Consider the following 14,348-nt stretch of genomic DNA (forward strand, 5'->3'; position numbering starts at 1 on the left):
GTCATATTGTAAGAGAGTTCATCATCATTTCACTAAAGATGCATACACTAATATAGAAACTGATATTAATTAAGAAATCTTAACCATAAACAATATCTTTTATGCTATTTCACCAATGAGCAATTAATAAGGCAGAGTTTAAATCCATGCTTCCTTCACCAGTTTATCATATAGCTCTCAATCCATTCAAGCCTTTATTGCAAAACAGCTCAGTTTGCTAATTCTTTACAAAGAGCAGTACAGGTGAGAAACATAAAATGGACAAAATGAGTGATGAGTAGCAATAAAAAAACATAAGCATCTATCTATTTATCTATATATCTATCGAGCTATCAAGCAGTCTATCTTTCTAGGTGTTTGGTAGTTGGTATGTCTATTCTTCTTTTGACTATCTATTTCTGTCTATATATTTATCTATGTTACAATCTGCTTCTCTCTCTCTCTCTCTCTCTCTCTCTCTCTCTCTCTATATATATATATATATATATATATATATATATAGAGAGAGAGAGAGAGAGAGAGAAAGAGATGTACTTGCATAGCGAGTGGCTAGGTAACAGTCAAGTATACAAATTGAACTGACACATATTACATAAACATACGTTCGCAAGTACATACACATGTACACACACAGACACGTCTATTTCTCCTAAATACTCACATACGTAAGTACATACATACATGCTTATAGGCATGCGCACATACATGTACACATATACATACATAAACACATACATACATACGTACGTACATATATATCATGAACTAACTGTTACTTTCTCAGATGCAGCACGGAATTTTGTCAGTGAAGTCGCAGTCTCAAAACAACGAAAATATTTTGACAAATTGAATTTAAATATTAAAGTGAATCTAACGGCTTTTGTGTGTTTCTTAAATGGCTTATAAACACCTTCCATGCTGCAATTGTTTTCGTTCCAGTACAGCAAAGTTTACCCTTACTAAATCCAAACTCCTGTCAGCTTTCTCTAATTACACCCAAAGGCATAAACAAAAACGAACAAAAAATAAGACCCGTGATCTTGACACCAAAATTAAGAAAGGCCTTAACAAATTAAAAAATAGAGAGATTGTATGCTTCTCGACTGACAAATCAGTTAGAATGTCTGTTGACAACTTATCTAATTACATTTCGAACATGCAACCACACTTCACAACAATAACATAAACAACAACACTCGAGTACATTGAAAACGAAAAAGTCCTTAATGGGGATGTGGAGTATCATTCTCCAGTCTAATAATAATTTCTTACTTACTTCTTTCACTCTGCAGGACCAATATTCAATAAAAATTTCAATAAAAAACTGAATCTCGCGCCATTGAAATCATTCAGACGACAATCCCACAATGCTTTGCGAAAAGTCAGACACCAATTTTCAGCCGCCATAGTTCCGTATTTCCTTGGTGATAAATTAATTTGTAATTCCTTTTTTGTCTGCCAAAAATCCCCGTTTTCGGAAAATTGCCAAAAATCGGCATTGTGAAACTTTGTCCCCGCCTTTCCCCACCCAACTTCTTCAGTTTTGACTTTTTTCCCACATGTTGACTGCGGCTATGCTGGAGCACCGCCTTTAGTCGAAACAAATCGATCCCAGGACTTATTCCTTGTAAGCCTAGTACTTATTCCATCGGTCACTTTTTGCCAAGGCGCTCAGCTTCGTCGACATAAACACACCGACATCGGTTGTCAAGCGAATGTGGGGGTGGGTGACTAGCACACACGCACACTCACACATACACATGAAGATTTCCATATAAGAGATTTGACTGCTGTTTCTAGCATATCCAGATTCCACTGCATTTTTTAGCAGTCCACCCTCCTGGAAAATTAATAAAACCAGTCGTGTGTATGTGTATATATATGAGTGGCTGTGTGGTAAGTAGCTTGCTTACGAACCACATGGTTCCGGGTTCTATCCCACTGCATGGTACCTTGGGCAAGTATCTTCTACTATAGTCTTGTGAGTGGATTTGGTAGACGGAAACTGAAGAAGCCCGTCGTTTATATATATATATATATATATATATATATATATATATATATATACGTGTGTGTGTGTGTGTGAGTGTGCGTTGTGTTTACGGCAATAGAGACCGATAGAATAAGTACTAGGCTTACAAAGAATAAGTCCTGGGGTCGATTTGCTCGACCAAAGTCGGTGCTCCAGCAAAAAAAAAGAAAAACACGTTTTCACTCTCTAAATATCGACTTCTTTCATAAACAACTAAGTTGATTTGTTATTGGGCTCCTAGACTGAACAATTGCATGATCTTGTATGGATCTGAGAGTAATTTGACTGCTATTTCTAGCCACCCCACGTTAGCCTTGTTAATCATGTGAATGTCTAAAGAACTGAAAGTTATTTTAAAAGTTGACAAACCAAATTCTAGTCAAGAACTCGTTTAAAAATTGCTCAGTCTTAACAGAAACCATTAACATTTGAAGTAATAGACTTATTTTTAAAGGTGTGTGTGTAGATGAGTGGTAGAAAAAGGTCTCTTGTTTAAGAATCAATATATTTATCCCTATACATCATAATTGACACAAAACTTAAGAAGATAAATGGTTTGACAATAATATTAATAAATTCTTACTTTTTCGGTGGAGGATAAACAGCAACTTCGAGAATTTATGACTGGAAATTCTTCTGTTGACTTCTTTCACAATTCTTTCAATTTCAGTGATTTATCAATAAAAACAAAAACCAACTTTTGGATATTTTCACGGCAGTCCATATTCACTTCTCTCATATACAGAAAACTGCTTGTTTACAATCGTTACTCGTCGAAATTCATTTTAAGTAATATGTATTCATAAAAGCACAAACTTATAAACAATTTTCAGTGAAAAAACAAGACAAATATTTCCAGATTGAAGAGAAATCAAAGTTCCAAATGGAACAGAAAAGATTCCAGGAAGATTAGCCGTCAGGAGGAAAGTAAAACAAGTGTGACGTCACTCGGGCACCTTCGTTTGTTTCCGTAGAATTTATCAAATTAAAAAAACGCAAAGTTAATATATTTTCTGAAATTGCAAATTATTTAGAATATAAAAAGGGGTACTAGTATCGTAGAGTGGTCTCGGTTTGCGCACACGCGCAAACGCGCGTGCGCGTTAACCAGACGGAGGCAGCCGATCCAACGAGCTGACTGGCGCATGCACGATATATACGATATATACTTGTATCGATATATACTTGTATACGATATATACTTGTATATATACGATATATACTTGTATACTTGTATCGTCCCCGGTTTGCGCACGCGCGAATCGGGGACGTGCGATACAAGTATATATCGTATATATACTCTTTTACTTGTTTCAGTCATTTGACTGCGGCCATGCTGGAGCACCGCCTTTAGTCGAGCAACTCGACCCCGGGACTTATTCTTTGTAAGCCCAGTACTTATTCTATCGGTCTCTTTTGCCGAACCGCAAAGTTACGGGGACGTAAACACACCAGCATCGGTTGTCAAGCAATGCTAGGGGGACAAACACAGACACACATACATATATATACATATATACGACAGGCTTCTTTCAGTTTCCGTCTACCAAATCCACTCACAAGGCATTGGTCGGCCCAGGGCTATAGCAGAAGACACTTGCCCAAGATGACACGCAGTGGGACTGAACCCGGAACCATGTGGTTGGTTAGCAAGCTACTTACCACACAGCCACTCCTGCGCCTATATATTTATATAAATGTTTTGTAATTTTAATTTTGCTTGTGAAATGAAACAGTTGTAGGTGAATATGTTAACAAATTTGTATCCATTAGATTTGATTGCTATTTCTAGCAGTTAAGCAATGATTTAATTGATCGGACATTGTTCCATTAGAATAGAAGAGTGTGATCTGAAGGAGATTTGACTGCTATTTCTAGAACGTCAAGCATCTATTTAGAGGATCTAACATTGGTCCCTTAGGATAGAAAAGTGTGATCTGAGGAAGATTTGACTGCTATTTCTAGCAAGTCAAGAAACTATTTTGAGGATCTGACATTAGTCCATTAGAATAGAAAAGCGTGAGCTGAGGAAGATTTGACTGTTATTTTTAGCAAGTCAAGCAACTTATTTAGAGGATAATAACATTGGTCCATTAGTATAGAAAAGTATGATCTGATGGAGATGTGACTGCTATTTCTAGCAAGTCAAGCATCTATTATTAGGATCTGACATTGTTCCAATAGAATAGTAAAGTGTGAGCTGAGGAAGATTTCACTGCTACTTCTAGCAAGTAAATCAATTAGCGTGAGCTGAGGAAGATTTGACTGTTATTTTTAGCAAGTCAAGAAACTTTAGAGGTTCTGACATTGGTCCATGAGAATAGAAAAGTGTGATCTGATTAAGATTTGACTGCTATTTCTAGCAAGTCAAGAAACTATTTAGAGGATTTGACATGTTCCATTAGAATAGAAAAGTGTGATCTGATTAAGATTTGACAGTTATTTCTAGCAAGTCAAGCAAGTATTTAGAGGATGTGACATTGGTCAATTAGAATAGAAAAATGTGATCTGAGGAAGTATAGGCTACTATTTCTATCAAGTTAAGCAACTATTTAGAGGATCTAACATTGGTCTATTAGAATGGAAAAGTGTAATCTCAGGAAGATTTGTCTGCTCTTTCTAGCAAGTCAAGAACTATTAAGAGCATCTGACATTGGTCCATTAGAAGAGAAAAGTGTCATCTGAGGGAGATTTGACTGTTATTTCTACCAAGTCAAGCAACTATTTAGAAGATCTGACGTTGGTTCTTTAGAGTATCTGACATTGGTTTATTAAATAGAAAAGTGTGATCTGAGGAAGATTTGTCTCCTCTTTCTAGCAAGTCAAGCAACTATTAAGATCATCTGACATTTGAGGGAGATTTGACTGTTATTTCTACCAAGTCAAGCAACTATTTAGAAGATCTGAGATTGGTCCTTTAGAGCATCTGACATTGGTCTATTAACTAGAAAAGTGTGATCTGAGGAAGATTTGTCTCCTCTTTCTAGCAAGTCAAGCAACTATTAAGATCATCTGACATTTGTCCATTAGAATAGAAAAGTTTGATCTGAGGAAGATTTTATTGATATTTCTAGCAAGTCAAGGAACTATTTAGAGGATCTGACATTGTTCCATTAGAAAAGAAACGAGTGATCTGAGGAACATTTGATGGCTATTTCTAGCAAGTCAAGCTTTTATTTAGACGATCTGACATTCTTCCATTAGAGTAGAAAAGTGTGATCTGAGGAAGGTTTCACTGCTATTTTTAGCAAGTCAAGCAACTATTTAGAGTAACTGGAATTTATCCATTAACTAGCAGTATCGCCCGGCGTTGCTCGGGTTTGTTTCGACCCGCTGGAATTGTAATTTTGAAAAGTAAAAATTTTGTGAACATTTTTCTGGTCGAAATACACCGAAAAGTGGCGACACAGCAGTGAAAAAATCATAAAAAATAGGGATTTTCATAGAAAAAAGCATCTTTTTGATGTAAATAATTTTTGGTGTTAACATGGTCCGATTTGAATTTTATGTTCTACGGAAGGAAGAGCAACCCTTCTTCTACCATACTCTCAATTTTGGTCAACTTGCGCCGCAGGGTCTCGGAGGAGATAGTGTTAGTTGAAGGTTACCATTCTAGGTGCCTGAGTAACAACCTCGCGGATTTACAGATAAATGAATTAATTACTATTTTACAGAATAAAATTAAATAATTCTTGAAAATTAATTAATATTAATATTTTTTGAACAAAGTAAATAATTTTTAAAACTTAAATAATAATTTTTTTTACACAAACGCGAACGGGGAAAAGGGGGTGGCGAATTCGATTTACATACCTAAATTTTTTCTTTTTCATGACATTGTAGCAAAATAGTAGTGAATTATATAAATACCAGCAGTACATTTTTTTTCTGGGGTATTTTTTTTCAACCTCGTCACATATTTGCCCCTTTCAATTTAAACAAAGTCTTAATTAAGCAATTACGGCAGCTTAGCAATGGTTTCAATACAGGCGTGACATCTGTATCTCAATTGTTCAAAACCCTTCGAATTTTTTCGCACGTGATGATATCATAGTGAAAACTTTCAATTACGCGGGCTTAGAAGTACGCTCGCAAATTAATACTACCAAAATTTTGAAGTTCGCGCTCCGCTTGTGTGTGTGTGTGTGCGTGCTTTAGGTGTACGTAGGTATGTGTTTTTGTGTGTGTGTGTCACTGAAGCCATACATACATATATACATACATAACCTCTCTCTCTCTTTTCTCTCTCAGTCACTTACTACAAAAAGTGAATAAAAAAAGTTCAGTTATTTCTGTCTTTCACTCTGTCTGTCTCTTTACACACACTAACAAAAGCACTTCACTTACACACCACACTTTCTGTGTCGCACAACCCATCAAACACACACACACACACACACACACACTCACGCACGCACACATGTACATCAATGCTTTCGGAGTGAAATGTTAAAATATTGAGTTTTCTCGAATTTTGTCTTAATTGGGGGTGAAATTGAAAGAAATATATTATGGCATGACTGAATGGAGTACTTTGAAAAATCTTAGGTAAACTCTAATTGAAGAAATTGTGTGAGGAGTAAATCGTTATGTATTTATTTGTTTCTGTTTCCTGTGTTTTTTTATTTTTTGAGTAGTGGTTTAAATACTTTCAGTTTAGTCTTCCTCAAATCACTCTGTCGCTATTTACTTTCATTTTATTCATTGCACACTGTGTGTGTGCGTGTGCGTGTGGTGTAAACCACATTAAGAAAAGCATTTGACATACACACCAGAATGTGAGTTTTCTGTAAATTTTGCTTAATTGGAGTTTAAATTTTAAAAACTGGACCTGGCATGACCCGATGCATTCTACTCTTAAAAATGCTAGGTAAATTGTAATTGAAGAAATCCTATATTGTAGATTTCTATAAGTTACAAAGGGAGGCAGATAAAATCTGCCTTTTATAATAAGAGATACAGAAAAGTGTGATCTAAGGAAGATTTGAGTGTTATTTCTAGCAAGTGAAGCTTTTATTTAGACGATCTGACATTCTTCCATTAGAATAGAAAAGTGTTGTCTGAGGTAGATTTGACTGCTACATCTTGCAAAGAAAGCACATATTTAGAGGATCTGACATTTGTCGATTAGAATAGAAAATTGTGATCTGAGGGAGATTTGACAGCTATTTCTATCAAGTCTAGCAATTATTTTGAGGTCTTGACATTGTTCCATTAGAATAGAAACGTGTAATCTGAGTAAAATTTGATTGCTATTTCTAGCAAGTCAAGCTTTTATTTAGACGATCTGACATTGTTCCATTAGAATAGAAAAGTATGATCTAGGGAAGACTTGACTGCTATTTCTAGCAAGTGAAGCAACTATTTAGAGGATCTGATATTGTTCTATTAGAATAGAAAAGTGTGATAATACGGAGATTTGACTAATATTTCTAGCAAGTCAAGGAACTATTTAGAGGATCTGACATTAGTCATTAGAATAGAAAAGCGTGAGCTGAGGAAGATTTGACTGTTATTTTTAGCAAGTTAAGAAACTATTTAGAGGCTCTGATATTGGTCTATGAGAATAGAAAAGTGTGATCTGATTAAGATTTGACTGCTATTTCTAGCAAGTCAAGCAACTATTTAGAGGATTTGACATTGTTCCATTGGAATAGAAAAGTGTGATCTGAGAAAGATTTGACTGCTATTTCTAGCAATCAAGCAAGTATTTAGAGGATCTGATATTGGTCCATTAGAATAGAAAAGTGTGATCTTAAGAAGGTTGACTGCTATTTTTTGCAAATCAAGCAACTATTTAGAGGTTGTGACAATGGCCCGTAAGAATAGAAAATTTTGATCCAAAGGAAGTTTTGACTCATCTTTCTAGCAAGTGAAGGAACTATTTAGAGAATCTGTCATTGGTCTTTTAGAATAGAAAAGTGTGATCTAAGGAAGATTTGTCTCCTCTTTCTAGAAAGTCAAGCAACTATTAAGAGCATGTGACATTGGTCATTAGAATAGAAATGTGTGATCTGAGGGAGATTTGACTGCTATTTCTAGCAAGTCACGCTTTTATTTAGATGATCTGATATTGTTCCATTAGAGTAGGGAAGTGTGATCTCAGGAAGATTTGACAGCTATATCTACCAAGGAAAGTAAATATTTAGATGATCTAACATTGGTCAATTAGTATAGAAAATTGTGATCTGAGGGAGATTCGACTGCTAATTCTAGCATGTCAAGCAACTATTTAGAGATCTTGACATTGTTCCATTAGGATAGAAGAGTGTAATCTGAGGAAGATTTGATTTCTATTTCTAGCAAGTCAAGCAAGGATTTAGAGGATCTGATGTTGTTCCATTAGAATAGAAAATTGTGATAATACAGAGATTTGACTACTATTTCTATCAAGTCAAAGAACTATTTAGAGGATCTGACATTGGTCCATTAGAATAGAAAAGCGTGAGCTGAGGAAGATTTGACTGTTTTTTTTTAGCAAGTCAAGAAACTATTTAGAGGTTCTGACATTGGTCCATGAGAATAGAAAAGTGTGATCTGATTAAGATTTGACTGCTATTTCTAGCAAGACAAGCAACTATTTAGAGGATCTGACATTGGTCTATTAAATAGAAAAGTGTGATCTGAGGAAGATTTGTCTCCTCTTTCTAGCAAGTCAAGCAACTATTAAGATCATCTGACATTTGTCCATTAGAATAGAAAAGTTTGATCTGAGGAAGATTTTATAGATATATCTAGCAAGTCAAGGAACTATTTAGAGGATCTGACATTGGTCCATTAGAAAAGAAATGAGAGATCTGAGGAATATTTGATTGCTATTTCTAGCAAGTCAAGCTTTTATTTAGACGATCTGACATTCTTCCATTAGAGTAGAAAAGTGTGATCTGAGGAAGGTTTCACTGCTATTTTTAGCAAGTCAAGCAACTATTTAGAGTAACTGGAATTTATCCATTAATACAGAAAAGTGTGATCTAAGGGAGATTTGACTGTTATTTCTAGCAAGTGAAGCTAATATTTAGAGGATTTGATATTGTTCCATTAAAATAGAAAAGTCTGATATAAGGAAGGTTTGACTCCTATTTCTGTCAAGTCTAGCAACTATTTAGAGGATCTGACATTGTTCAATTAGAATAGAAAAATGTGATCTGATGAAGATTTGACTACTATTTCTAGCAAGTCTAGTAACTATTTAGAGGATCTGACATTGGTCCATTAGAGTAGAAAAGAGTGATATGATGAAGATTTGACAGCTATTTCTAGCAAGTCAAGCTTTTATTTAGACGATCTGACATACTCCCATTAGAATAGAAAAGTGTGGTCTGAGGAAGATTTGACTGCTACATCTTGCAAGGAAAGCAAATATTTAGAGGATCTGACATTTGTCGATTAGAATAGAAAATTGTGATCTGAAGGAGATTTGACTGCTATTTCTATCAAGTCTAGCAACTATTTAGATATCTTGACATTGTTCCATTAGAATAGAAAAGTGTAATCTGAGTAAGATTTGATTGCTATTTCTAGCAAGTCAAGCATCTATTATTAGGATCTGACATTGTTCTATTGAAATAGAAAAGTGTGATCTAAGGAAGACTTGACTGCTATTTCTAGCAAATCAAGCTTTTATTTAGACGATCTGACATTGTTCCATTAGAATAAAAAAGTGTAATCTGATGAAGATTTAATCGCCATTTCTTGCAAGTGAAGCAACTATTTAGAATATCTGATATTGGTCCATTAGAATAGAAAATTGTGATCTGAGGAAGGTTGACTGCTATTTCTTGCAAATCAAGCAACTATTTACAGGTCATGACAATGGTCCATAAGAATAGAAAAGTTTGATCGAAAGGAAATTTTGACTGCTCTTTCTAGCAAGTGATGGAACTATTTAGAGAATCTGTCATTGGTCTTTTAGTTAGTTAGTTAGTTAGTTAGTTGATTTTTTGGCTCAAAAAGCAAACAGCAAGGCCATGTAGGGGGACAAGGAGTTATGTACAGGGTGGTGTTCATGTAAAGAGTTCAGGCCACTTGAGGTCAAGGGAGACTTTGAACCGAGCGGTCATCGGCATCTTCACCATCTCGTCTGGCAGCTTATTCCACTGATCCGCAACCTGGACGGAGAAAGCCCCTATCCTTCAATTGAGATGAAATCGTCGCAGATAGAGCTTTTCGGAATGACCCCGCAGCCGACGCTCTGGAGCAGGAGTGAAGGACAGCTCTTTCGAGAGGATACACTTTCCGCTTATGATGTTGTGAGCAAGAATGAGATCTCCACGGCGTCGTCGTTTTTCTAGAGAATAAAGGTCAAGCGTCTTCAGCCTTTAGAATAGAAAAGTGTGATCTGAGGAAGATTTGTCTCCTCTTTCTAGAAATTCAAACAACTATTAAGAGCATGTGACATTGGTCATTAGAATAGAAATGAGTGATCTGAGGGAGATTTGACTGCTATTTCTAGCAAGTCAAGGAACTATTTAGAGGATCTCACATTGGTCTATTAGAATAGAAAAATGTCATCTAAAGGAAGTTTTGACTGCTATTTCTAGCAAAGCAAGCAACTATTTAGAGGATCTGACATTGGTCTATTAGAATAGAAAAGTGTGATCTGAGGAAGATTTGTCTCCTCTTTCTAGCAAGTCAAGCAACTATTAAGAGCATCTGACATTGGTCCATTAGAATAGAAAAGTGTGATATAAGGAAGATTTTCCTGTCAATTATAGCAAGTCAAGCAACTATTTAGAAGATCTTATATTGGTGCATTAGAATAGAAGCGAGTGATGTGAGGAACCTTTGATTGCTATTTCTAGCAATTGCAGCTTTAATTTAGAGGATCTGACATTGGTCTATTTGAATAGAAAAGTGTGATCTGAGGGAGATTATACTGCTATTTCTTGCCAGACAACCAACTATTTAGAGGATCTGATATTGGTCCACTAGTATAGAAAATTGTAATCTGAGGGAGATTTGACTGCTATTTCTTGCCAGACAACCAACTATTTAGAGGATCTGACATTGGTCCATTAGAAAAGAAAGGTTTCATCTGAGGGAGATTTGACTGCTATTTCTAGCAAGTCTAGCAACTGTTTAGATGATCTGATATTGGTCCATTAGAATAGAAAAGTGTGATCTGAAGGAGATTTGTCTGCTATTTTTAGAAGCAGCTATTTAGAGGATCTGACATTGTTCCATTAGGATAGTAAAGTGATCTGAGGAAGGTTTGATTGCTATTTCTAGCAAGTGAAGCAACTTATTTTGAGGATCTGACATTGGTCCATTAGTATAGAAACGTTTGATCTGATGGAGATTTGTCTGTTATTTTTTGCAAGTCAAGAAACTATTTAGAGGTTCTGACATTGTTCTATTAGAATCGAAGAATGTAATCTGAGGAGGATGTAATTTCTATTTCTAGCCAGTCAAGCAACTATTTAGAGGATCTGATATTGTTCCATTAGAATAGAAAAGTGTGATAATACTGAGATTTGACTACTATTACTAGCAAGTCAAGGATCTATTTAGAGGAGCTGACATTGGTCCATTAGAATAGAAAAGCATGAGCTGAGGAAGATTTGACTGTTATTTTTAGGAAGTCAAGAAACTATTTAGAGGTTCTGACATCAGTCCATGAGAATAGAAAAGTGTGCTCTGATTAAGATTTGACTGCTATTTCTAGCAAGTAAAGCAACTATTTAGAGGATTTGACATTGTTCCATTAGAGTAGAAAAGTGTGATCAGAGGAACATTTGATAGCTATTTCTAGCAAGTCAAGCTTTTATTTAGATGATCTGACATTCTTCCATTAGAATAGAAAACTGTGATCTCAGGATGTTTTGACTGCTATTTCTAGCAAGTCAAGCAACTACTTAGAGGGTCTGACATTGGTTTATTGGAATAGAAAAGAGTGATCTGAAAAAGATTGTTTCCTCTCTCTAGCAAGTCAAGCAACTATTAAGAGCTCGTGACATTGGTCGATTAGAACAGAAAAGTCTGATCTGAGGGAGATTTGACTGCTGTTTCTAGCAAGTGAAACAATTATTTTGCGGATCTGACATTGTTCCATTAGAGTAGAAAAGTGTGATCTAAGGAAGACTTGCCTGCTATTTTTAGCAAGTTAAGAAACTATTTAGTGGCTCTGGCATTGGTCCATAAGAATAGAAAAGTGTGATCTGATTAAGATATGACTGCTCTTTCGAGCAAGTCAAGCACTATTAAGAGCATCTGACATTTGTCCATTAGAATAGAAAAGTATGATCTGAGGGAGATTTGACTGTTATTTCAACCAAGTTAAGCAACTATTTAGAGGATGTGACATTGGTCCATTAGAATAGAAAAATATGATCTGATGAAGATTTTACAGTTATTTCTAGCAAGTAAAACAACTATTTAGAGGATCTGACATTGTTCCATTAGAATAGAAACGTGTGATAATACGGAGATTTGACTACTATTTCTAGCAAGTGAAGCTACTATTTAGAGGGTCTAAAATTGTTCCATTAGAATAGAAAAGTGCAATATGAGGAAGATTTGACTGCTATATCTTGCAAGTCAAGCAACTATTTATAAGATCTGACATTGGTCCATTAGTATAGAAAAGTGTGATCTGAGGAAGATTTGGATGCTATTTCTAGCAATCTGGTGACCCCATAGGTATATCAAAAAAGCTTCTAGTATCTTTCCTAGCCCATAATTTATTATTATAATTGAAGTTCTGATAATAAATTAATACCTACTAAATCAGTAGCCTGAGCAGAATCTGGTGACCCCATAGGTATATCAAAACAGTTTCTAGTATCTTTCTTAGCCCATACTTTATTATTATAATTGAAGTTCTGATAATAAATAAATACCTAGTAAATCATTAGCCTGAGCAGAATCTGGTGCTCCCATAGGTATATCTAAAAAGCTTCTAGTATCTTTCCTAGATCATAATTTATCATTATAATTGAAGTTCTGATAAATAAATACCTACTAAATCAGTATCCTGAGCAGAATCTGTTGCCCCCATAGTTATATCCAAAAAGTTTCTAGTATCTTTCCTAGCCTAAGGTGATAAAGGTGGTGCTCCAGCATGGCCACTGTCAAATGACTGAAACAAGTAAAAGAGTAAAAAGACTATATAAAATATATATATATATATATATATATATATGTTATTCGCCCTAGTTTGTTCGAGTACAACTTGCTCCATGAATAAGGGATATATATATATATATATATATATATATATATATATATATATATATATATATATATATATATATATATATATATATATATATATATATATATATACATATATATATACATATATATATATATATACACATATATTTTTTGTCTCTAGTATCAGCTCAGAGCTGCGGCCATGCTGATGCACCGCCTTTTTGTGCTACACTGTTATTGCGAAAAACTTCGTCTAATATGTGGCTTTTGGTGAAGAATGGAGTTTCATATAGCTACTCTCATTTGCACCTCTTGTCCTGAGATAGGTTCATCTGAAACTCTCGACAGGAAGATGTCCAGTTTTAATTTAAAAACTGCTACATCTACTTTGTGCAAGTTCCTCAGACTCTTTGGGAGAATATTAAAAAGCTGTGGGCCCTTGAAACCCAGGCTGTTGCAGAAGCTGGTCCTGAAGCGTGATGGCATTGCTGGGATCTTTGGCACTATGCAGTCTCGTCCCGTTCTAGTATTGGTGTAGCTTACAATGCCAAAATTTGGCACAATTCCTTCCAGGATCTTCCAGACATATATTACTGCATACCTCTCCCGTCTTCTCTCCAGGGAGTAGAGTCTTAGCTGTTTCAACCTTTCCCAGTAGCTGAGCTGTTGCAAAGAGACGATCTTCTTTGTATATCTTCTCTGGATTGCTTCAAGGTCCGCTGTTAATTTTACACTGGTGGGTGACCATAGTTGTGAGCAGTAATCCAGGCGGCTGAGGACGAATGTCCGCCAGAGGACCATCATGGTTTCCTTATCTCTGGTTCTGAATGTTCTTAGGATCCACCCAGCCAGTCGTTTGCACTTTGTCGCCATCCTGGTAATGTGCACTTGGAAAGAGGTATCATCACTCATGTCGATACCCAGGTCCCTCACAGACTTAGGTTCTGGGATTGAAATTCCCTGTGGACCAGTGTATCCTGTAAGTTTAATATTCAGTTTTGGATGCTGGTAGCGCAGGGCCTGGAATTTTTCAGCATTAAACTGCATATTATTATCCTCAGCCCATCTGTAGATTTAGTCCAACTCCTGCTGCAGATGTGCAACATCGCTGGGGTTCTGTATTTTCTGCGAGACTTTCGTGTCGTCTGCATAGCTGGCCAGA

The sequence above is a fragment of the Octopus sinensis genome, unplaced genomic scaffold, assembly GCF_006345805.1.
Source record: "Octopus sinensis unplaced genomic scaffold, ASM634580v1 Contig19304_ERROPOS200000, whole genome shotgun sequence".
NCBI classification, from domain to species: domain Eukaryota; kingdom Metazoa; phylum Mollusca; class Cephalopoda; order Octopoda; family Octopodidae; genus Octopus; species Octopus sinensis.